Source organism: Podarcis gaigeae, assembly GCF_964106915.1.
Source record: "Podarcis gaigeae genome assembly, chromosome: 1".
In the NCBI taxonomy this organism is placed as follows: Eukaryota; Metazoa; Chordata; class Lepidosauria; order Squamata; family Lacertidae; genus Podarcis; species Podarcis gaigeae.
In genome coordinates, this window is record NC_139678.1 from 52,199,338 (window position 1) to 52,225,004 (window position 25,667).

The 25,667-nt window shown below is 45.1% G+C and overlaps 1 long non-coding RNA gene across 1 annotated transcript; it reads left to right on the forward strand.

Annotated features, from left to right (window-relative positions):
* Positions 1–497: 497 nt before the first annotated feature.
* Positions 498–25,089, forward strand: LOC310851143. The gene is made up of 3 exons (XR_014567589.1): positions 498–564; positions 22,477–22,576; positions 24,842–25,089. It is a non-coding gene; the product is annotated as an uncharacterized lncRNA (long non-coding RNA).
* Positions 25,090–25,667: the final 578 nt, after the last annotated feature.

Below are 25,667 nucleotides of genomic sequence, written 5' to 3' on the forward strand. Positions count from 1 at the left end.
AACAACCAAGGCGCAAAGGGCGATTTGCAAATTTAATAGAGAAAATTGAGAAAAATAACATATACACTCAACGGAAGCCGTTTGACTTCCAAGGTGCGTTCAAAAACGGAAGCATTTACTTCTGGGTTTACAGTGTTGGAAAACTGAAAGGTTTGTCAATGGAGACGTTTGAAAACTGAGGTACCACTCTACTTGATGCAAGCCAACCATGCTTGCAAATGCTCACTTTCGGGCCTTATAGATAATATACACAGCATATTATTACTTATTTATTACAGGGATTTATATCATTCACACTATGAATCCTTTCAAGGCAGCTTACAAGTGACTTCAATGTATTTTTCCCAGCAACAACATCTTACCAGCAGGCTGGGCAGGGATCCTTTTTCAGTCTGAGGGCCACATTCCCCCATGGGCAATATTCCAGAGAACACTTGCCAATGGTGGGCAGGACCAGAAGCAAAAGTAGGTGGAGCAATAGCTGCAGCTCTTCCCTTTCTACAGTAGGCAACATGAGGTTTCTGAAATCTGAAGCTTCTACACCCCTGGCCCCTCTACATCCAGGTAAGCAAGAGGAATGGTCAAAGCTCAAGGGAACATTTCAGCTACGCAAAAGCACTCAGGGAGCCCATAGAGCAGGACCCACGGTTTGTGTGGCCTGGGAGAGTCCTGAGGGCCAGCAAGAGAAAACTGGAGGGCCACATTTGGTCCCTGAGCCTGAGGTTCTCCACCCCTACCTCACAGGGTCGTCGTGCAACTATAATAATAGACATGTAATGCTTAGAACAACTGCAAGCTCTATATATTGCTAAGTATTATCTTACAGGCCACTGTTGTGGGCAAGGTGCAGTTCTGGATTTGATAATTGGTTCTTATAAATGCTAGTGTGAGTTTACTGTGAAAGACTGCTAAAGGGAAGTCAGGAAAATCTGTTCCTTCCATGATCATGCTATTTTCTTCTGTGAAAAGTCACAGTGCTTTGATCCATGCTGCTCTCTCTTTCTGAAACACAATAAATCCTTCACTTGAGACCAGACCTTTCAAACAACTTATCCACCAAGTAGCCAAGGGATTCTTAATTCATATGTGCAGCTCTTTGCAAGTCTGACCTGCTCTTTCCCTTTCCCTTAATAATGCAATATGATCACCAGCTCTCGGTGTAGTTAAGATTTCTGTACTTTGAAGTGAAAACCTTGTGTACCTTTTCAGGAGAGAGAAAAAAGGAAAATAAAATGTAGTTATTAAAAAAGAAAAACTTTTATCTCGCTCCTTGGCTGGCTATGAAGGAAACAGCTTTTGTGTGGGCTTTTGGCACTTGTTGTTGACTGATATCAGGTGCTGGACAAACCAAATAAAAATAAATGCTGCTGGGAAACTGCTGGAGATTTGGATTTCTGGTGGAGTTTGGTTCAGACAAGTCTTCTCCCTAGTTCTCTTTCCTTTCCATCCCGAGGAGGGGGGAAAACTCCCACTAGACCTTGAATCAACAATTTGGTAGCATTTACATAGTGATCCATCCACCGGAGTTGGGAAGGATTCCGGAAATACTGTCAGATCTTGATATTTGTGCTAATTATTGTGCCGTTTGCGAGTAATTACTTCTTTGTATCTGGAGGTGGACAGCTGGCCCCCCTGTGCATAGCTACGCACAGCCCTTCCTGAGCTCTTCAGGGGTCCAGGCACCTGCATCCTGCTTCCATACAGGGGCCCAAATTGCTTCGGAACATCCTGTTGAAATTCATCACTCACTGTGATTGCCCCTAATGTGTGCAACTAGAGTTTGTGGCAGTTGAGTGATGGATAATTTTCAAGGATTGCTCACTGTCCTGCTAATACGCATGGACTTCAAATTGGATGGCCTTTAAGCAAGTCACAAATGACCTTCAATGAGATCATTATAGCACAAATCCTGCTGGCTTGGCCAGGGGGAGGCTGCCTTTAGTCTCCCTGGTTATGCCTGTAGACCAGCAGCATTCTGGCTTGAGTCTCAGATGTGCTAAAATGTAGGAAGGATGCATAGGCAGATGTGCAGTTTCACATACAGCGTATGGGCTATATTTAGCCTGTTCTAGCATCCAGCTGAAGTCACAGTTTTCAGATTGTGCAGGAGAGTACATTGTTATCCGGAAGACCCAAAAACTCCTCTTTGCACAAATCTTGACTTGCTAAAGACATACTATAAGAGCAGCTACTAGATCTAGCAGACAAAACAGCTTAGCCTGGCTTGCTCTTACGCCTTCAGTTGCAGCTGGGTGGGGGAGCAGATATCAGCAGCTGAAACTTTTAACAGCATAAACATCATGAGAAGTGGGATGAAAATTGTTTTATGTCATCCTTAACATGCATTCAATGCACACACAATTCTGAATCACAGAACATATGCTGTAAGCTGAGCATTTGCAAGTTTTTCCAACTCTATCCAAACACCCATTTCTGCACTTTGACATTATGAAAGTGCAGACTCGTCCTATTTGTGTATTTTCATAAGTGAACACTGTGCGAATACAAAAAAGTTGTGTGATACACATTGTGTTGTGATACAAATACTAGTTTAATATTTGCAATTAGTACAGCAATGCTCATTTGGCTACTTACCTTATGGACATTATTTGTCATTCAGGCCGTGCTTGTGGGTTTCCCACAGGCATCTGGGTGGCTTGTCACCGCTAAAAATTGGCCGCTGTTTTTTTAATGCTAAAAGAACTAAGTCAGCATGAGTCAGCGGCCTACAATGACTCATGCAACCTTTCACCAAATTGTACCTGTATATATAGAGTGGTCAATGTTAGTGTTGGGTGTGGATTGGTTGGATGGTAGAAAGCTGGTTGTGTTTGGTGTGTGTAAAAGCTGTCGGTCGTGGTTGGAGAAGAAGATTTTTTAAGAATAAAAGCAGCAATACTCTGCAAGAATACTCTCTCTCAAAGACTCTTTTGTGCCAACTAAGGTCTGAGGGACCTTAGTTGGGACATGGGTGGCGCTGTGGGTTAAGCCACAGAGCCTAGGACTTGCTGATCAGAAGGTCAGCGGTTCGAATCCCTGCAACGGGGTGAGCTCCCGTTGCTCGGTCCCTGCTCCTGCTAACCTAGCAGTTCGAAAGCATGTCAAAGTACAAGTAGATAAATAGGTACCGCTCCGGCGGGAAGGTAAACGGCATTTCCGTGTGCTGCTCTGGTTTGCCAGAAGAGGCTTAGTCATGCTGGCCACATGACCCAGAAGCTGTACGCTGGCTCCTTCAGCCAATAAAGTGAGATGAGCACCGCAACCCCAGAGTCGGTCACGACTGGATCTAATGGTCAGAGGTCCCTTTACCTTTTTAAGGTCTGAGGACTAAGCAAAGGAGTAAAAAGGAGGTCAGAACCTTTTCTTTTTCAAACACTGAGATGGCCACTGTGAGAACAGGATGCTGGAACAGATGAGCCATTGGCCTGATCCAGCAGGGCTCATCTTAGGTCCTTATGGATAAAAGGCAAAGATAGAATTTGTGCAATCAGCCACGTTTCAGAGCCAGTGTGTTTTCCTTCTTCTTTACTAAAATAGATGATCTGAACAGAGAGCTGTTTTCAAGGGATGCAGTAGAAGGATATAGACTTAAAGGTCAGATCATACTGATAAGTTTCTTCACATGATTACATGCCCAGGTAAATGATCAGATGGAGGGAAACAAGTGTGAGCTGGAAGCCATATTCTCCATCACTTCCTGGCAAAGAAGAAGCCAGAGAAATGTCTGCCAGCAACACTACTGTGAACTGGGCTGTACATATAAGAAGTTGCATGTGCATCCCAGTTCGCAGCAGTCTCTCTCTGTGCATGTACGTTATTTACATACATAAACATGTGGAGTAACCTGAGCATATAGCTCTAAGGGACTTACATGAGCTGGCCATGGCCAGAGTGGACAAGAGGCCTTCTCACAGGAGGACTGGGGATCAGACTGAGGATAAAAGGCAACATGCAAGCAATGAAGCAGGTGGTTAGCCAGAGGGAGAACTCCTACTAAGAAATGCTACCAAGAGCCTCATTCAAAATGGGAATAGAATGCATGCTTCTTCCTGATGGCCTGTCTCTAGTGCAGAGAATTAAACAAACAAGCCATGATCATCCTGAAAGCGCTTCTTCTTTTTTTTTAACGAGCCACCTGTTTGCTTTTTGGATGTGTGATGAGGAAAAGCTTTTTCATCTCAGCTGCCTGATCTTTTAAAGGGAAGCATCACTTCATCATCATTTTCAGAGTCCAGTTAGAGATTCAACACAATCCTTTGCCGTCCCATGCTGAGACCTACTAAGTATTTTATGCAGCTTGTGCCGCTGCCCCCCTCCCCCGAAGTGAAGTAAATATACTCTGGCTATGATTTCTTGCAAGTCAAATCCTGTTAGAGCCTGAGAGAACCACAGGAGTTTTGCAGACACAATGGCTCTTAGTAAACAGCTTTGTGTTCCACCCAAGAACTGAAATAGATTAATTCAAGGCAGATACACCAGAATTTTAATGTGCGTGAATTTTCCTACACAAAGGGGCAGTTTCTGGAATAGTGTTCACATCTTGTCAATATTTCAGAAGCAACATTCAGACAGTGACTCATGATCATAGCATCCACAGAGCATTCAGTCTTTATTATCACGTTGTCAGGTTCAAGGAGTTTCACATTCTCCAGATATTAATAAATGCTGTTTATGGATATCTACATAATTGTTTCATGTTTTTCTTTCATCTTCACCTCTCCACTGTGGCAGTAGATTGCCCAACGTAATAATTTTAAATCCCATCCTTTGAAACCTTCACCCAATTATTTGTTAACTCTTTTGTCTTCTTTCTCCTCCTCAGTTACAACAAAGAGCCTTGACAAAGACTGATAAATATATTGTGGCATTCTTCTTCCTTGGCAATCACTCATAGCTGAGTAAAATTTTCTCCCATGAACACAGTCTTAATAGTGTGTCCATTGGTGACTGTGGAGGCCAGTTCTGAATCCACACATCCTTCCACAGTGGGGGCATAGGTTTCCGGGTGGGAGTTGATCATGGTGAGAGTTTGCCAAACGTGCCGCCTTCTTAGCGCATTTTTCCCTTTCGTCCTGAGTTTGAGCATCTTCAAAGTACATGACAGAGGCTGGTCGAGGCTGTTCTTCAACTGGACGGCTCGCAGGCCAGTGTTTCCCTGTTGTCTATGTTTATATTACATTTTTTAAAGATTTGCCTTGAGAGAGTCTTTAAACCTCTTTTGTTGACCACCAGCATTACGTGTGAGGAATGTGTGTGTGGTTGCTCACGAAGATAACAGCCAGGACTCCGACCTGTCTTTTACAGGTTTTATTGAGTGCAAAAACTATGTACAGTGCAGAAGTCCAAAATCCATGTCTGCCTCAATCACTAGCAGATTCCGGAAGTGGTTTCTTCCAGTTTGCCCTCCAGCACAAAAGCCCAGGAAAACCCCTCTCCACCTCTTTTCCTTACGTTTAATTTGCTGGCGAAAACTATGCGATGGAAGTGGCACTTCATACTCCTTAGGAGCGGTGTCGTGGCTCATCTCAGCCTGAGTGAGCCTTTGCATCACCCCCCCCCTTCTCTCTTCATCTGTTTCTCCTGAGCCCTCGCCTTCACCAGACTCTGACGAGCTACAGCTGCTCAACAAAGGGGGAGGCTGTCTGTACATTCCTACCTCTCCCCCTCCCTTAATGGCAGCCCCCTGACATTATGCTTTCCATTGTTAAGTTCGGAATAGAGTAGTTAGTCCAGAGATAGACAATGTGGTGCTCTCCACAGCTATAATAGATTGCAGTCCCAAGCCATGGAAACGTTACATAGTGTTGCCATTTCATTAAAGGACTTACAAAAGCCTTTGATCTACCAGTAATTTGCCAGAAAAATTATTGAGGATTAGTAGAAATCCCTTCACATAGTGCCCCCCCCAAAAAAACCCTCGACAACATTTGTAGGCAATTTGTATCATTTAGAGAACATAAAATAAGCTTTCGTCCGAATCCCTTTTCAGCAAAAATAATCCATGGGATGTTTGAACTGTAGAGATCCATTCAAATCCTAATATTCAAGATATGTTGCCAGCTCAGTGCAGCAAAGCAGCACCTTTGCAGAAGGATAAGAGGGTATTTGTTCAGTGACAGGCTATTCTGAAAAAAAGAATTTAGACCATGCAATGAAATAAACCTTTGTACCCTTTAAAAATAATGTTGGGCTGGCTAGACCTATAGTCCGTCGGCTGGGTGAGGACTGCAGGGCCTGCTCCCTTCCAGGGCCTTTTCCAACTGGCCCAGGGGGCGTGGCCCAGGCCCTCTCTCCCAGCTATAAAGGGACTCCTGCTGCGGTGAGGTCTCGGACCATCGGCTGGGTGAGGACTGCAGGGCCTGCTCCCTTCCAAGGCCTTTTCCAACTGGCCCAGGGGGCGTGGCCCAGGCCCTTATTTGGAACAAACTTTTGGGGAAGTGTGGTAATTGTTCTGCCATTGCTTCCCTGTTCCAGGTGGTTAATGTGCTTTAAAATGTCCTCAAGCAGTCGGTGGCAATTTAAATTTTTATTTCTTTTTTTCCTTTTTTCCTTTGTTGGGGGTGGGTGGGTGGGATGGATATTTGGTTGGGGATTAATTTTAGTATAATTGTTCTGTTCTTTTGTTGTTGTTGTTGTTTTATTGGTTCTGTATAGTTTGTGTTTTGTTTTAAGGGGCGGGATCATTACCAAGGAGGCAGGTTTAGTCATTGTTTGAAGACTATCCCTGCTTCCGGGTCTGGCCTTGACCAGATGGATACTGGAATCAACAGGGGAAACCCACATGACCTGAAGGTGTTGCTGTGCAATGCCAGGTCAATGATGAATAAAACCACTGCCATCCACAACCTGATTGTGGATGGAGGATTTGACCTGGCATGTGTGACAGAGACCTGGTTGGAGGAAGCAGATGGGCCTGTCCTTGCTGCTGCTTGCCCACCAGGTTTCTCTTACGCACAGTAACCCAGGTCATGTGGGCGGGGAGGGGGGGTTGCAGTGATTTTTAGGAAGTCACTAGCTTGCACCGGGCGTCCTACTGGGAAGTTCCAGTTTTCTGAGTGCATGTTCTGGAAGTTGGGCAATAAGGGCAGTACAGGATTCCTTTTGGTGTACCGACCTCCCCACAGCACCAAGGATTCCCTGTCCGAGCTGCTTTAGGTCGTGGCGGATTTTCTCCTGGAGACACCTAGTTTGGTTGTCCTAGGGGATTTTAACATCCATGCCGACACGACCTTACAAGGGGCTGCTCGGGACTTCGTGGAAAGCATGGCCTCCATGGGGCTGTCCCTGAATAAGTTTGGCCCAACTCATAGTCATGGACATGCCGTAGACCTGGTGTTCACCTCTAGTGACGTGGGTGATCTGACACTAAGTAAAAGTGAAACAAAAGAAGTGCCATGGTCAGATCACTTCCTGATGCAAATGGACTTCTCCGCGACCCGTCCCCTCTGCAGGGAGGTGGGACCAATTCGGATGGTCCGCCCCCGCCACTTAATAGATCCAAATGGTTTCCGGAGAGTGGTAGGGGATGCTTTATCCCATGTTGATGGCCTTTCAGCTGATTCCCTGGTGGCCCGCTGGAATGCGGAGTTAACCAGGGCTATCGACTGTCTGGCTCTGAAGCGCCCTCTCCAATTGCATGGAGCCCGGACAGCCCCATGGTTTTCTTTGGAGCTGAGGGTGATCAAACAATCGTGAGATGGCTAGAGCGTCGGTGGCAGAAAACTCACTCCAAATCTGACCAGACACAGGTTAGAGCTCAACGTCGAGCCTACCAAGTGGTGATAGCGACGGCGAAGAAGACTTTCTTCGCCACCTCTATTGCATCTGCAGAAAATAGTAGCAGGAGACTCTTTCAGGTGGTTCGCAATTTAACCACCTTTACCACCGGGGCCTTGTAAAGACCCCAAGATCTCCTGCAACGATTTTGCAAAGTTTTTTGCAGATAAAATCACTCATATTCGGAAGGAGCTAGACACCACCGTGGGAGCAGGGCTGGGGCGGGAGAGTGCTAGAGCTCTGTCTGGTCAAGTTGCATGGAATCAATTTCAATCCGTTACCCCCAAGGATTTGGACAGGCTGCTTGGACGCGTGAAACCAACCACCTGTCTCCTTGATCCTTGCCCATCCTGGCTAATAAAAGCAAGCCGGGAAGGGCTGGGCGATGGCCTCTGCGGGGTGGTGAATGCTTCCCTCTGTGAGGGAACATTCCCAGATTCGCTGAAAGAGGCGGTCATTAAACCGCTTCTTAAAAAACCATCTTTAGACCCGGGCAGTATGGCCAACTATCGCCCAGTCTCAAATCTCCCATTCTTGGGCAAGGTGATTGAGCGCGTGGTTGCTGAACAACTCCAGGCACGCCTGGAGGATGCGGACCACTTGGATCCCTTCCAATCGGGATTCAGGCCTCATCATGGGACTGAAACTGCCTTGGTCACGCTGGTTGATCATCTCCGGTGAGCTAGGGACAAAGGTGAGAGTTGTTTCCTAGTTCTGCTGGATCTCTCAGTGGCCTTTGATACAATCGACCATAACATCCTTCTGGACCGTCTAGAGGGGCTGGGAGCTGGGGGCACTGTTATACAGTGGTTTTGCTCCTTCCTCCTGGGCCGTGTTCAGAAAGTGGTGGTGGGGGATGAGTGTTCAGACCCCTGGGCCCTCACTTGTGGGGTGGCTCAGGGTTCCGTCCTCTCCCCCATGCTTTTTAACATCTATATGAAGCCGCTGGGAGAGATCATCAGGGGGTTTGGACTGGGTGTCCATCAATATGCAGATGATACCCAGCTCTACCTCTTTTTCAAATCAGAACCAGTGAAGGCAGTGAAGGTCCTGTGTGAGTGCCTGGAGGCGGTTGGAGGATGGATGGCGGCTAATGGATTGAAGTTGAATCCTGACAAGACAGAAGTACTGTTTTTGGGGGACAGGAGGCGGGATGGTGTGGAGGACTCCCTGGTCCTGATTGGGTAACTGTGCCCCTGAAGGACCAGGTGCGCAGCCTGGGAGTCATTTTGGACTCACAGCTATCCATGGAGGCGCAGGTAAATTCTGTATCCAGGGCAGCTGTCTACCAACTCCATCTGGTACGCAGGCTGAGACTCTACCTGCCCACGGACTGTCTCGCCAGAGTGGTGCATGCTCTAGTTATCTCCCGCTTGGACTACTGCAATGCATTCTACGTGGGGCTACCTTTGAAGGTGACTCGGAAACTGCAACTAATCCAGAATGTGGCAGCTAGACTGGTGACTGGGGGCGGCCGCCGAGACCACATAACACCGGTCTTGAAAGACCTACATTGGCTCCCAGTAAGTTTCCGAGCACAATTCAAAGTGCTGGTGTTGACCTTTAAAGCCCTAAACGGCCTCGGCCCAGTATACCTGAAGGAGCATCTCCACCCCCATCGTTCTGCCCGGACACTGAGGTCCAGCGCCGAGGGCCTTCTGGCGGTTCCCTCATTGTGAGAAGCAAAACTACAGGGAACCAGGCAGAGGGTCTTCTCGGTAGTGGCGCCCACCCTGTGGAACGCCCTCCCATCAGATGTCAAAGTGATAAATAAGTACCTGACATTCAGAAGACATCTTAAGGCAGCCCTGTTCAGGGAAGTTTTTAATTTGTGATATTTTAGTGTATTTTTTGTTTCTATGGAAGCCGCCCAGAGTGGCTGGGGAAACCCAGCCAGATGGGCGGGGTACAAATAATAAATTATTATTATTATTATTATTATTATTATTATTGTTGTTGTTGTTGTTGTTGTTGTTGTTGTTGTTGTCTTACCTGCCATCAGGGAGCTTCCAGCTCAATACCTAAGTATCAAATGGTGCCATTTTGCTCTGTCTCTCTGTTGTGTAACTTGCTGCTGCTGGTAGGTAGCTGCTGCTGTTTTGGCTCTACCACACAAGCTAGGTGGCAGTGGAATATTATTGCCCCACCTCAGTCCATGTGGTGGAGCTGAACTTTCACAGCTGGGGAGACTGCTCACCATGAATCCTCAATATGCAGGGAGAGAGCCTCTCCACTTCAGAAGGTCAGCCCCAAGCCAAGGAGGATGGCAGGACTGGGCTCTCAGGACCAGCCTTGCACAATGGAGAATGTGTGAAGACAAAAAACCTTAGCAGGGCTTGTGTGAAACTGCAAATGATTAACTTTCAATCTTACTCATTTGGATTCTTCTTTGGTGATCACTCATAGCTGAGTAAGATTGCCTTCCATAAACACGGTTTTAACAATGAGTCTGTAAGTGACTGTGGAGGCCAATTCTGGATCCACACGTCCTTCCACAGTGGGGACATTGATTCTCGGGCGGGAGTTGATCATGGTGTGGATTTGCCAGGCATGCCTTCCTCTTAGCACGTTTCTCCCTTGGGTCCTGAGTTCGAGTGTCTTCAAAGCCCATGACACCTTTGGTAAAGGCTGTTCTCCAACTGGAGCACTCACAGGCCAGTGTTTCTCAGACTCATTTGGATATTCACCTTGCCTCATTACAGCTGTAAACAAGCTTAGCCTGAGCAGATTACTCTCCTGACATCTGCTAAATTTATCTTTCATCTTCTTTTATACACCTATTTAGTCCTTTCACTGTGATTTGATGGAAATGTTGTTAATTTTGATGTGAGTTCAAATCCCAGCTGCACTACAAATTAAGTAGCCTCAGGCAAGTTACTGTCTTTCAAACCTATCTACAAATCTGCTCCATGGTTTCTAGTTCTATTTTGGAGAGTCAGACTGGAAAGGACGTTTTTGTTGCTTAATTTCCCCTTTCTACGTCATTAGCTGCAGCCCTCTCAGGGCTTGGAGGAGGAAGGTTTTTACTCCTTCTTAGTCTGTGACTCCCTTTATTTAACAAACATTACTGCCTTATATTGTGGATGTAGTACAACTCAACATCAGCTACGAACGGATGCTTCTGTGTGGGCACAGATGCCAACAGATGCTGTTGTCTTACCAGGGCAATGTAGAACACAGTTGTATAAAAACAACACCCAAATCAGACACTGGGACAGTTGGAAAAGCAAGCTGTACTCCATGGCAACTGCTTAATAACAAACTCAGGTAATTATAAACTTTTAATCAAATATAGAGAACCAGCTGCTTGAAACATTTGCGCATTCAACAAACCAGTGCCCCAAATCAGCAGACACGTTACATTTTAGGTTAGCGCATGAGCAAATCTATCCACTTTTGTGGAAAGGGGGTTGCAGGCTGCCTTTCTACCATGGGTTCTTTTCTAGTCCTCAAATATGCTTCTACCATGTTGGTTGCTATTGATCTGGGGCTAAGAGATGACATTGGGTTTAAAATGATGTGTTAGTTTTGTCAGGCAAGCAGATCTTAGTTTTGTAAGTCAGTGTTTGCCTTTCTGTCTGTTCTCTCATTCTCTGCTCTCGCTTTCCCCATGACAAGTCTTGATATGAATAGTAACAGGAACTGCAAGGAACGTTATTTGTGATCTCCAATGGGCGATATGATCTTGACAGATTTTTCAGATTTACTTATGGAAGGCCCTGCGTATGCAGCAAGATATACAACCGGCAAACAGATGGAGCAATAGAAAAAACCAAGGGAGCAAATGTTATTTTGTATGAACTGAAACATAGCCAGCAAATTCCCTGGACAATGAACATACCAAGGGTTTGGATCAGTGGCTTGAGCTCATTCCTGCTGTCTCCACCCTCATACTGCATGCACTAGGTTCTGTGCACAGGTTCCAAAGTGCTCTCTCTGCACTGTTTATACCCAGAAAGCAGGCTCCTGTACAGAGGTTTGCAGTGGGGGGAGCTATGCCCCTTTCCATTCATTATCCATGGGATGGAATTGACTGAACAAGGTGCAGCCCTCTGCAGAAATAATATGAAGGCAGCCTGCTGTGTCACACCCTCCAACATTTCAGGAGGGCAAAGCGGGATCCCCCCCCCAACATCCCACCTGCCCAGTCTCCCCGATGTACAGTATGAAAGACAGACAGTTTTAGTCAACTTAGAGCTTTAGAGTCTGTTCACAGCAGGAATCAAAGCCAGAAATGGTATAGGGAAGAGAAACTGAGAGAAAAATCCCATGTCTGTTTTGGGTTGCTGAACTGTTGCTGGAAAATCAGGACACTTGGGTGATATGCTAGCTACACCAAGTTTTCTTTGTTTCACCAGTAAAATATGGAAGACAGGTGGGAGTCATGTGCCTTCTGCTCACCTCTGTGATACAGAACATCTACACACACTTGTCTTATGCCATTTCAGTTTCACATCACCCAAAGCTGCAAATTATAGTCTGGTGAAATGCTCAAACTCTGTATCAGAAACCCTTTGGCTCCTTACCCTGCACAAAACTACAATTCCCACAGTTCCCCAGGAATAAGCCATACCCATTACTTAGAGATGCACTTCGACATTTCAGTCCCTCTGCAGACAAAGGAGAACACAGTGTAACATGGAGGAGGACAATTATAAGTGAAAGGGGGTGGATGCCAAAGAATTTGCACCTGTCACTAATTGTCAAACTTCTGTAATTTAGCACTAATTGTTTTTGCTAATAGTTTGATGTGATTTGATTATTTGCAAGTTATGTAATTACAGCACTTATACCTCCTTTGTTTAAAATGTGTTTTTTTTTGTAGGGGGGGTAGAGCACATGCTGATGAGCAACACAATTTGTTCCTTTGCGACAAAACTTAATCAGAAAAAAACCCTGCTAAATATAAACTGGTGGATGGTTCTTAGACAATGCCTCTGTCATTCACTGTGCCAGAAAGAGATGTATGTAGGAAAGACAGACAGTTTTAGTTAACTCAGAGCTTCAGAATCTGTTCACAGCAGGAATCAAAGCCACAAATGGTAGGGAAGAGAAACTGAGAGAAAAACCCCATGTCTGCTTTGGGTTATCCTGTGAATCTTGAATTTTGCCTATGAAAAGGTTGCCTGGCTAGCTTACATTTTGCACTAGTATGTATGTTTTCATGTATGTGCATTAGTTAGTGTTCCTGTTTTTTCTGGGCACAATTCAAAGTTTAGCTTTTGGTGTGGATGAATATATTTCTTTAGCTCTTGAACTTTTTCCACACCAGCAAAAAAAAAAAAAAAAGTTTGAAATCTTGAACACTGCAAAGTGATCGTACAGTCTTAATATAATCGTCGTCATTGAAATGACCACAAAATAGAATGAGAGAGAGGAAGAAAGGGTGAGAAAGAAAAATGCAGATATCAATAACAAAATCAAACTATGTCAGTCTCATTGAAATTAAACAGATGCACTTTGATACATATTGTGAAAGAACTCCCAGCAGCACATGTGATTCCCCCCCCCCCCCCGTACATACCTTATTACCCCAGTATGCAGTAAAATGACATTTAAAGCACTATGCAGCTCAGGGCTAGGGCATCTGAAGCACCGACTCTTCTCCAGTGAATCTGCCCACACATCAGGAAATAATAAAATAGTTAAAGAACACCTCCTCTCAGTTACAAGCTCACATTTGATGGGAAGAAGGAATTGGCACCTACCCGTTGCTGCACCCAGATTCTGGAACTGCCTTCCCAAGGAGGCCTCTTTGCCCCCTCCTTATTGCCTTTCTGCAGTGAGCTTAAAGCTTTTCTTTGTGAAAAGATTTTTAATGCCTGACTTTACCACCCAGCCTTTGATGCTCTCTTGGGAAGCTTTATAATGGGGCTTTAATGATTCCCCTCCCCACTATCTTAACTTGTTTTTCTCTCTTGGCCTGCTGCTCTGTTTCATTATTGTGCGTATTTTTAATCTTTTTGTATGTTATGGCCCTTATTTCTGAGCCCTTCTTTATAAGGAAATAAAATAAATAAAACATTAGACTGTGCCCTTAGGAAGCATTCCAAAGTGCCTATGCTAATAGATTTGTAGCAGAAAAAGACTCCCATTCCACAGGACTGCACATTTAACTCATCCCAGAGCATTCAGGGATAGCTAACATAGACCCAAGAAATCTGCCCCATGTTCTAAAGCAAACTGATAAATTTTGCACTCTCTTGGGTCTCTCAGTTCAACCCGCTGGAATGCGGGAATCTCAACTAAAGCATCCATGACAGATGACCATCCAACCTCTGCTTGAAAACCTCCAAAAAAGGAGAGTTGACCACCTTCCAAGGAAGTCTGTTCCACTGTCAAACAGTTCTGTCAGAATGTTTTTCCTGATGTTTAGTCAGAATTTCCTTTCTTCTAGCTTGAAGCCATTGGTTTGATTTGAGTCCTACCCTCAAGAGCAGGAGAAAACAAGCTTGTTCCCTCTTCCCTTGAGATATTTGAAGATGTCTATCACATCTCCTCTGTCTCCTCTTTTGTAGATCAAACATACCCAGCTCCTTCAACTGTTCCTCATATGTTTCCAGACCCTTAATCATCTTGGTTGCCATCTTCTGAACACATTCCATCTTGTCAACATCCTACTTAAATTGTGGCACCCAGAACTGGGCAGCACAGTTCAAGAAGGACACTGACAAACTGGAACATGTCCAGAGGAGGGCAACCAAAATGGTCAAAGGCCTGGAAACGATGCCTTATGAGGAACGGCTAAGGGAGCTGGGCATGTTTAGCCTGGAGAAGAGGAGGTTAAGGGGTGATATGATAGCCACGTTCAAATATATAAAAGGATGTCACATAGAGGAGGGAGAAAGGTTGTTTTTAGATAGATAGATAGATTCTTTATTGTCATTACACAAGTGCAACATTGCACAAGTGCAACGAAATTCGAAATTTTCTGCTGCTCCAGAGAAGCGGACACGGAGCAATGGTTCCAAACTACAAGAAAGAAGATTCCACCTAAACATTAGGAAGAACTTCCTGACAGTAAGAGCTGTTCAACAGTGGAATTTGCTGCCAAGGAGTGTGGTGGAGTCTCCTTCTTTGGAGGTCTTTAAGCAGAGGCTTGACAACCATATGTCAGGAGTGCTCTGATGGTGTTTCCTGCTTGGCAGGGGGTTGGACTCGATGGCCCTTGTGGTCTCTTCCAACTCTATGATTCTATGATTCTAACTGGACACAGGTGTGGTCTGACCAAGGCAGAATAAAGTGGTACTATTACTGCTCTTAGGGAGGCAGGTGGCGCTATGGGTTAAAGCCTCAACGCCTAGGACTTGCCGATCGAAAGGTCGGCGGTTCGAATCCCTGCGGCGGGGTGCGCTCCTGCTGCTCGGTCCCAGCGCCTGCCAACCTAGCAGTTCGAAAGCACCTCCGGGAAGCACCCAGCGGGAAGGTAAACGGTGTTTCCGTGTGCGGCTCTGGCTCGCCAGAGCAGCGATGTCACGCTGGCCACGTGACCCGGAAGTGTCTCCGGACAGCGCTGGCCCCTGGCCTCTTAAGTGAGATGGGCACACAACCCCAGAGTCTGTCAAGACTGGCCCGTACGGGCAGGGGTACCTTTACCTTTTACCTATTACTGCTCTTGGACTCTAGACTTCTGTTGATGCAGCCTAGAATAACGTTAGCTTTTTTTTGGTGCTGCATCACACTGTTGACTCATGTTAAGCTTGTGGTCCACCACGTCCCCTAGATCCTTTTCACATGTACTGCTAGTAAGCCAGGTGTCCCCCATCTTATATTTATGCATCTGATTCTTCCTATCTAAGTGTAGAATCATACATTCGTCCCTACGGAAATTCATTTTGTTATCTTGGGCCCAGTTCTCCAATTTGTTAAGGTCATCTTGAATCCCGATTCTGTCTTCTAATGTATGTATGCATGTTTGTGTGTGTGTGTGGTGAAACAAATATTTTAGTATGTATTTCAATCTGTATTTAAATACGATTTTTAAAAAATATGTGGATTTGTAGAAAGATGGTTAAATGGACTTACTAACAAAATTGTCGAGGACCAGAAATAGATTCATCTGTACAATCCTAGCCCCAAGTGACTTTTAAGTATTTATAGCATGTTTCTAACACTTTCAGTGGATATGATCCACGTTCATAAGTGATAGAATATGTAGTGACTGAATAAGAACTTGGTGTAAACATTTATGGTGTTAAAACACTTGAAGCTGATGAAAGATCCTTAACTGCCATTCTGAGAAGATAGTGACATTAAAGCTTCCTCAGAGGGTTTAGATTATGTTAAACTGGAGCCGAACTTTTCCCACTGAGTTTCCAGCTTGGCTTCGGGAAGGCAGGAGACACAGACTGACACATCATGTGCATCAGCCTCATCTGCCTAGGGAACAATGAGCACTGATGTCCTTTGGAGAAATAAACAAAGAAAAGCTGACAGGTCTCCACTGTGACAGACAAGCTAGAGATGAAATCATGGGCTGCACATACACCATACATTTAAAGCACTTACGGTAATTTTCCATGACTGAAAGTTTCTTAATAAAATATAAATAAATTTTTAGAAACACATGGCTTTGCCCAAAGAATCATGGGAACTGTAGTTAGATAAGGGTGCTTGGAATTGTAAATCTGTGAGGGGCAAGCTGAGGTTCCCAGGATTCTGTGATTCTTGTTGTTGTTTAGTCGTTTAGTCGTGTCTGACTCTTCGTGACCCCATGGACCAGAGCACGCCAGGCACTTCTGTCTTCCACTGCCTCCCGCAGTTTGGTCAGACTCATGTTTGTAGCTTCGAAGACACTATCCAACCATCTCATCCTCTGTCGTCCCCTTCTCCTTGTGCCCTCCATCTTTCCCAACATCAGGGTCTTTTCCAGGGAGTCTTCTCTTCTCATGAGGTGGCCAAAGTATTGGAGCCTCAGCTTCATGATCTGTCCTTCCAGTGAGCACTCAGGGCTGAGTTCCTTCAGAATGGATAGGTTTGATCTTCTTGCAGTCCATGGGACTCTCAAGAGTCTCCTCCAGCACCATAATTCAAAAGCATCAATTCTTCGGCGATCAGCCTTCTTTATGGTCCAGCTCTCACTTCCATACATCACTACTGGGAAAGCCATAGCTTTTACTATACGGACCTTTGTTGGCAAGGTGATGTCTCTACTTTTTAAGATGCTGTCTAGGTTGGTCATTGCTTTCCTCCCAAGAAGCAGGCGTCTCTTAATTTCGTGGCTGCTGTCACCATCTGCAGTGATCATTGAGCCCAAGAAAGTAAAATCTCTCACTACCTCCATTTCTTCCCCTTCTATTTGCCAGGAGGTGATGGGACCAGTGGCCATGATCTTCGTTTTTTTGATGTTGAGCTTCAGACCATATTTTGCGCTCTCTTCTTTCACCCTCAATAAAAGGTTCTTTAATTCCTCCTCACTTTCTGCCATCAAGGTTATGTCATCTGCATATCTGAGGTTGTTGATATTTCTTCCAGCAATCTTAATTCTGGCTAGGGATTCATCCAGCCCAGCCTTTTGCATGATGAATTCTGCATATAAGTTAAATAACCAGGGAGACAATATACTGCCTTGTTGTACTCCTTTCCCAATTTTGAACCAATCCATATCCAGTTCTAACTGTAGCTTCTTGTCCCACATAGAGATTTCTCAGGAGACAGATGAGGTGATCAGGCACTCCCATTTCTTTAAGAACTTGCCATAGTTTGCTGTGGTCGACACAGTCAAAGGCTTTTGCATAGTCAATGAAGCAGAAGTAGATGTCTTTCTGGAACTCTCTAGCTTTCTCCATAATCCAGCGCACGTTTGCAATTTGGTCTCTGGTTCCTCTGCCTCTTCTAAATCCAGCTTGCACTTCTGGGAGTTCTCGGTCCACATACTGCTTGAGCCTTCCTTGTAGAATTTTAAGCATAACCTTGCTAGCGTGTGAAATGAGTGCAATTGTGTGGTAGTTGGAGCATTCCTTAGCACTGCCCTTCTTTGGGATTGGGATTGGGATTCTGTGATACGTGTATGCAATGCAGCCTTGGTCTGGAAAGACAACAAAAGAAAGTTCCAACACACACAGTGAACGTTCGGGACGGAAAAACTGGAAGAAGTCCATGGGGTGGGAGGGGGGACAAGAGCAGGGTGGCCTCATCCCTCTTCCTCTCAGGGTCTGGCAGGGGCACTTGGCATTGGGAAGTTAGGTGAGGAATGCCTGGCTGGCTAGTACAGGTTGCATCCATACCATGGGTCTATCGTGTGCAGAGGGGGACTTGCTAAAGCAACGGGGCAAGGGATCTCAGGAATTCTGGCTTATAGTACTGGCTGAAGAAATGTGCTGTCCTACCGGTTGTATTTCATCTGGCCTCTACTTCCTCAAGGTCATAACTTCGAATTCTATTCCTGTCAGAACATTCGCCAGAACCACTTTTTGTTTTGTCCTCACACTACAAATCATTCCTGTTGTTAAGTCCTCCTTATTTTAGCACAAGTTTTATGATTCCTGGAAAGTGGTACACCACAGAGCCTCAGAATGAGTGAGGGAGTATGAAGGATACTGTATTTGACAAGGATGTCTAAGCAATTGTATATGCTGAGGAGGAAAAGAAATGGTGGCTTCGGAAGTGGCATCACTCTTGAGTCATGCCTTAGTTGCCAGTTCTCCTGGAAGAAACAGTTTTATTTAGCTGGGTCTTTGCTATTGATGGATTTGTTTATGTGGTTTGTTGTGCAAACTGTTTTCCCCCTGTAGTGTCCTCATTTGTTGATAGTTTGACTAGATTTTATAAAACTTTGCTAGCCACTTTGAAGACATATCAGAGGAAAAGTAGTCTAGGAATATTAATGTAAATAAATGCTCAGAATAAGGGATTGGGGGAGAAATTCAGTTTTATTTGCATTTTAATGAGAAGCTGTCCAGTTTACACTTCTTGAACTGATATGCAAACCAAAACACAGTTATCATTTAAATGGGCACTTTTCTGAATCTTGCAGTGCAGTTATCCAACAAAGCAGTGTGTACAAAATAGCACAAAAAGATGCACAATGAGGGTAATTGCTTGCAAAAATGTGTGCATTAGCCAAAGCTGCCTACAAAATTGTGTTCATTATGAGAAATTTGCATTCAAATGCTGTTGTATTTTGAGGAGTTTTTTTATTTAAAAAATGCAGGTTGCTGAAGAAATGAGGTGAACTGAATTTATGGTTGAATATAGATAGATAGATAGATTCTTTATTGTCATTACACAAGTGCAACATTGCACAAGTGCAACGAAATTGGATGCCATCCCTTAAAAACAACAAAAACAAAACAACAACAACAACCAAACAAACCACATTCCAGCCACACCCACACCCACACCCATCAAACTCCCAGGTCACACTATCGAGTTACTGCATTTAAGAAGGCCACAGCTCTTGGATAGAAACTATTTTTCAGTCTATTTGTCCTTGACTTGATGTTTCTGTATCTCCTGCCAGAAGGCAGTAGTACAAACAGACTGTGTCCCGGGTGAGATGCATCCTGCAGGATATTGTTTGCTTTCCTAAGACAACGGGAACCGTACAGTTCTTCCAAAGATGGGAGGGGATGACCAATAATCCTTTGGGCTGTGGTTATGACCTTCTGGAGCACCTTCCTCTTCCTAGCTGTACAGCTGGAGAACCAGGCACAAATACAGTATGTGAGAATGCTCTCTATGGAGCCTCGGTAGAAGGACACCAGCAGTCTCTCACTCAGATTGTTCTTCTTTAAAAGTCTGAGGAAATAAATTCTCTGCTGGGCCTTCTTCACCAGAGCAGTGGTATTTGCGCTCCAAGTCATGCCCTGATCGATAGTCACTCCCAAAAACCTGAATTCCGCCACCCTCTCCACCCGTTCCCCGTTGATATACAAGGGCTGAATGTCCGCCTTTTTTTTCCTGTAATCCACCACCAATTCCTTGGTCTTAGTCGTATTAAGAGCCAGATTGTTCTCTCCACACCAAGCACAAAGCCGCTCCACCTCGTCCCGATAGGCGGACTCATCCCCTCCTGAAATGAGCCCCACCACCGTAGTGTCATCAGCAAACTTGATGATTTTGTTGCTGGAATAAATGGCTGTACAATCATACGTATAGAGAGTATAGAGCAGGGGACTCAACACACAACCCTGTGGTGAGCCGGTGTTAAGGCTAAGGGCTGTGGACATATGTGACCCTACTCTAACCCTCTGAGAACGTTCTGACAAAAAGTCCAAAACCCAGAGACAGGTGGAGTTGGAGAGTCCAATCGCCTCTAGCTTGGACACCAGTCTATGGGGGAGGATAGTGTTAAAAGCAGAGCTAAAATCCACAAACAGCAGCCTCACATAACTCCCCGGCTGCTCCAGATGGAACAGAGCAGCATGGAGAGTGGTAGTGATAGCGTCTTCCGTGGATCTATTTGCCCTGTATGCAAACTGGTAGTTGTCAAAAGTTGATGGAAGACAGGAAATAATGTGACGGCGCACCAGTTTCTCAAAACACTTCATGATGATTGGAGTCAGTGCAACTGGTCTGTAGTCGTTCAGACTACTGATTGTGGATTTTTTAGGCAGAGGAACAATAGTTGACGACTTCAGGCAGGGTGGGACAATAGACTGGTGTAAGGACTTGTTGAAGATCTTAGTAAAGACCCTCGCCAGCTGATCCGCACAGCCCTTCAACACCTTTCCCGTGATGCCATCAGGTCCAGCAGCCTTCCTCGGATTCACCATCCTCAATACCTGTCTCACCTCATGCTCCTCTACAGTGAATGAGGGGCCCCTATGGGCTGGTGGCTGTAATACCGGCGTCTCAGGTGGCTCCTTCTCGAAGCGAGCAAAGAAGAAGTTAAGCTCCTCCGCCAGCAAAGGGTCCCCGTCGACAGCACCAAGGTTAGGTTTGTAGTTGGTAATATGCTGAATCCCCTGCCACATCTGTCTTGTGTTGTTACTCCTTAAATTATCCTCAATCCTCTGCCTATAGACCAGTTTTGCCCGTCGAATACCCCTCTTCAAGTTTGCTCTTGCCACACTGTAAAGCTGCACCTCGCCCGACCTAAAAGCCCTGTTCCTTTCCCGCAACAGGCACTGGACCTCTCTATTCATCCAGGGTTTCTGATTGGGGTAAAACCGGATGGATTTATTTGCTGTGACAGTGTCTGTGCAGTGATTGATATAGCACAGAACTGCCGCCGTGTGCTCCTCCAGGTCTGAACGATCGAAAATGTCCCAATTGGTTCTCTCAAAACAGTCCTGCAGCTGATGGATAGCACCTTCAGGCCAGATTTTAACAGTCCTTGATATTGTGGGAGCCCGTTTCCTGAGTGGGATATATGCTGGTACCAGGAACAGAGACATATGGTCGGACTGGCCCAAATGTGGCAGCTGTAAAGCCCTATAGCCGTGATTTACATTCGAATAAACTTTGTCCAGTGTCTTGTCCCCTCTTGTGGGACATTTCACATGCTGATAGAGCGTTGGGAGCACTGTTTTAAGTTCAACATGATTGAAGTCTCCCGCAATGATGTGCACAGCTTCAGGATGCTTGTCTTGCTGGCTGCTGATAAGGCTCTGCAGGCATCCCAGCGCCAAGTTGGCATTGGCATCTGGTGGTACGTACACACCAGTTAGCATAACAGCTGTAAACTCCCTAGGGAGATAGGCTGGTCTACATTTAACAGCCACATATTCCAAATCCGGTGAACAGTAACTGCCAACGGTCTTAGAATTATTGGACCAGCATTTGTTCACATATACACACAGCCCCCCTCCTCTGGTTTTTCCGAAGTCCATACCTCGGTCATGACGATGTACCACACAGCCTTCCAACTGAATAGCCGTGTCTGGTACGGACGGTTGAAGCCATGTCTCAATGACAAATAAAACGCAGCAATCTTTTACAAGACTGTTCTTTGCCGCCAGCAGCCTCAATTCATCCATCTTGTTGGCAAGAGATCTCACATTAGCAAGAAATATGCTAGGGAGTGGTGGTTTAGATGGACTCCTCTGCAATCTTACCAGGACGCCGGCCCGACAACCCCGCCTTTGCCTCCTGTCTCTACGCCGCCTTCGCCTCCTCCCTGGCGGCATAGTAATCCATGGAGAACCCGGTGGCCTGGCTACTCCCACAGGAGCGTTATCTGGGCGAAAATAATCAGCTCTCACAGCTTGTTCACACTGTAACCCGACCTTCAGGAGTTCCTGCCTGCTATAAATCTTTCTTGCCCGGCCAAACATACTCAGAACAAGTAAAAATAAAAAACAAAGAACAAGTAAAAATAAAAAACAAAAGGAGAGCACTGAGCCGCAGCGTCTCTGCGCGCCGCCATCTTGGACTTCCATTTAAGTGGATATGAGAAACTGAGCAGTGCTTTGCTTCTAGGGAAAAAATGGTGACTTCTAAACTCTACCGGGGGCTCTCTGTTGCTGGAGTGTGTGTTTAGCCCTGTGCTTTGGACCTAGGGATCCAGCCAATTCTTTTACTAATTACCCCACAAGGGTGACATATATATTATTCCCACCACCACAAACCTATTGAAACAAGGAAGCTGAAGTGGTGTTGCTACATCCTAAGTTACGGATCTGGGCCAAGGTGTTCCTCCCGAGAGCACCATTCTCCTCCTCTAAACATGGATGCCTCCCCTGCCACACATATTCCTCCTCCACCACCAAATCCTACAGCTTTAAAAATACTCTATTATTTATGTTTCCTTCACAGCCTGTACCAGCTGCAGCTTCCAATTGGGAGGAAAACACAGCAAACCTTTTGAGATTGAAATGAGCTGACATAGTTCTGTGATTTGCCCAGGAAAATACAGGTGCCTGCTTCGATGATGCTAAATGAAGGCTTAAAAACAGATCTAGATAATGCTGGGCTGCAGATCGTGCTGCATGCGTGCCATGGAAAGAGGTGCTGTGATGATCTCTCTGCTCAGTACAGAGCACATGTACTGTACTAGCAAAATGCTGGTCATGATGAGGAAGGCCTCTTGTGGGAGGCCTCTCAGTTTAATAGCATGTAGTTTTGACACTCAGTCTATCACAGGATTTACTTCGCTCTTTCTTTGCCCACCCTATTTTGCTCATCACCACAAGATTTGCAGTTGGTCATTAGCATGGGCAGTGAGGGAAGGGGGGGTTACACAAATTCATGGATGGTGTGTCTATGGCTTCCCAGTCATGATAGCAATATGGAGTTAATATGGTTGATAGGCATTACATATCAGCTACTAGGAAACAGCAAGAGAGGACTATTCTCTAGGGAACAAGAGGCTGAATTAGCTGGGCCTTTGGTCAGATCCAGCTAGGCTCTCTAAGTTTTTACTGATGGTTCAGTGGTTGACTAAGCAGTATTGTGGCATTTGTTAGGAGCCCCTGGTCATCTCATGGACTATTGACCCATACACTACTAATCCACTGCCACCAACCAGGTCCTCCCCACTAAATCACTTAGTCTCAGTCAGGTTCTCAAGTTAACAAAGAGTGTAGTTTATTTCAGAAACAAACAAACTTTAACTGCATTCCAGACGTTGTTACTCTTTACCTTCTTAGTCTTATTTTATCCTGTCTCTATCTCTTCTACCTCCCCTCACACAAGAACCCACTGCACCTACTGTCTCTCTATTTCCAACTGCCTGCCAACTGCTTTTCCAACTGTCTTTCCCAACCAACCAACCCACTAAAACCAACCAACTACCCACCAACAACCAACTCAAACCTTGGGCTAAGCCCTTTTATATACAGGTAGGCTCCGCCTCTGGCTTTCCTATTGGTTTACATATTAACCCTTTCTCTGCCCCTGTGCAGACATTTTTCAAACAAACAAGCAAACACCACAAATATATTCTAGGTTGAACACTTGTTCTTTTCAGGGCCATCTTACTGAAGTGTAGGTGGGTTCCCACGAGGCAAGACACAGTGATAACAGCAAGAACCTTTATTGAACTACATAACTGGACAACAGGGGCAAAGCAACTGCTGATATACATTCCTGGAGGCCTGGGCCACTCCCACTCTCAACGTGATTGGCTTTCTAAACTTCCAAGCTGTGAATCATAAGGCAGAGTTTAAGAGCCAGTGGCGGAGGCCCAAATCCTGAAATGTTCTGTGATTGGATATCATGTATTGAATCAGAACACAGGGGCTCAGAATCCTTAGTCCAGACACAAGCTCAGGCAAACACAGACCACTGAATACATAACGCATACGACTAATTTTTATTTGGAAGGGCTATTTGCCAGTTGTTTTTAATCACATTGTATCAGTTAATGGAAACTATAGGAGGGAAGATTGCTGTTGTGCACAGCTCCTGCCTGTGTGTGTGCACAACAGCAATTTTCCCTCCTGTGGTTTCCATCAACCACAGGAGGGGATCTGGTTGGCCTCTGGGAGAACAGGAAGCAGGAATAAATGGTTCATTGGCTGATCCACCAGGTTTTCCTTACATTTTCATATATTACATGGGAAGTACATCCACTGATGTTATAAGTAGCCTGCTAAAGCCACCTTGCAATGATTAGGCTTATGCAATTAAACACATCATGCTAGCAACTGTTTGCAACGACAATGAGAGAGAATCATGGGTGGAAAGACCTTCAGTGTAAACAGTGAGAGCAGTGTCCTACAAATATGGTGTGAGAGAAGATGACCTGGGTGCAACGCGGCCTGTGCATCTAAATCTACTGGGTTTGCGATGGGGAAGAAGAGGGAGCAAGAGCAGGCGGACATGTGTTTTCTTTTTGAACTGGTATCATGCCCCAGTAATCCTCAGATAATATTCCAATGAGTGTATCCATGGGAACAAGAACAGAGAGAAAAAATTAAAGCTTCCAAGACATTGCTTTGGGGTCGCCTCTATTTTGACGGGGGCAACAACAAAAAGAAGCAGTGAAAATTTGAAACAAAAGGGGAGGAAAAAGAAATATATTGGATGATTCAGTGTATTCTTTTAGCAGGCAGGAGTCACAAAGGAGATGAGTGTTTGACTTTCAGTCTTTTTAAGGACTTGGAAGCTGCCTAGCAAGACATTTTTAGGCTGATGGTCTCAGGAGAAGTCATTGTTATGTTCCTTTCTCCAAAAACAGAGTTCTCTGAAATCAAAATACTGGTATCTGGGAACATGCCATGGCTTTTTGCCAGCAGCTGAAGAAGAATACCTAAAGGAGCGTCTCGACCCCCATCTTTCACCCCGGACACTGAGATCCAGCCAGGATTTTTCCATCAGAGAAGGCATCAATTTCAATAGAAGAGACGTAAAAAATGCTGCAGAAAATAGTGTAATTATTTACACAGCATTTGTGAAGTAATAAAAAATAAAAAATATAACAGCAAATACTGCATGTATTTTGCTTGTGTGGTTTCTGTTCCTGACCTCGGATGAACAGATGAATTGTGGGAATTTCCATTCCCTATTCTGCCTCTGGTGGAATTCTCTGGCATCCCTAGTTACAATTGCTGTAAAGTTTGATTGATGATGATATACCGTAAATATCTAGATTGCAATCCTGAATAGTTAACCTTGTGTTACAGAGAATACTCGCTTTCTCTTCCAGTCTCTCTCTTTTTGTTGACAAGAAAAGGTTACCATGCGCTGACTCTGACTATCGTCATTCTCCTGTGGAGAGTGAATTCACACAGACTACATGCTTATCACTCAGTGACAGCAACATCAAGTGAATCCTGGCATTATGAAATATCCACCAGAGAGCTATCAGATCATTTCCCATTTTCAATGGTTGGTACATTACACATTCAGCTGCCAGTCATCTAGTGATGATGAAGCAACAACTGATGGGCATGCATATGTCAATCAGCTCCACATTTTGTTGCATAAGCATTCCTGTGTGGTTGGCATAGTTTTATTAATCCCATCTGGGGGTTTAATCTTTGACAGTTGTTCAAAGCATGTCA